Here is a 541-nt window from a genome sequence, read left to right as displayed (position 1 = left end):
TTTCCCGTAATTTGCAAGTATTCGAGAGATAAACAAACAGAAATTTAGACCAAACAACAAACACGAAATACACATTAACGATTCCACGCATCAACAGACCTTCCCTCTGTAGTTCAAGACTTACATTGTCACAAAGAGCTCGCCACGTGTTAGAGGATTCCAGTGCCGCAAGTCTTCTCCCACGAGCGTCTGGCGTGTGAATGGCTGTCATGAATTCTTCTCTAGTTTAATTTCTTGTTTCGAGAAAGGAGAACTAGAAAAAGTGTATAAAGTATCTATAAGTTGTACTGCATTTCGCTATTTTTTTTATGGAATTGACCACTTGCTAAATAAAGAAAGATTTTGAAGATTATTTTCGAATTATGCATGAAGTTGATTATCAAGGAGTATTGTTATGTCTTGATCTTTTATTGAATTGTTATACGTCAGTAAAACTGTGTTGGAATATTTCATTTTAAGGTGGGTAATAAATTGCAGATTTTATAATCACGTATGTTTTAGGTATGAGCGATCAGTTGCTATTTTATATATGTACAGTTTC

The sequence above is a fragment of the Penaeus monodon genome, chromosome 23, assembly GCF_015228065.2.
Source record: "Penaeus monodon isolate SGIC_2016 chromosome 23, NSTDA_Pmon_1, whole genome shotgun sequence".
NCBI classification, from domain to species: Eukaryota; Metazoa; Arthropoda; class Malacostraca; order Decapoda; family Penaeidae; genus Penaeus; species Penaeus monodon.
This window is presented reverse-complemented; position numbering follows the sequence as displayed.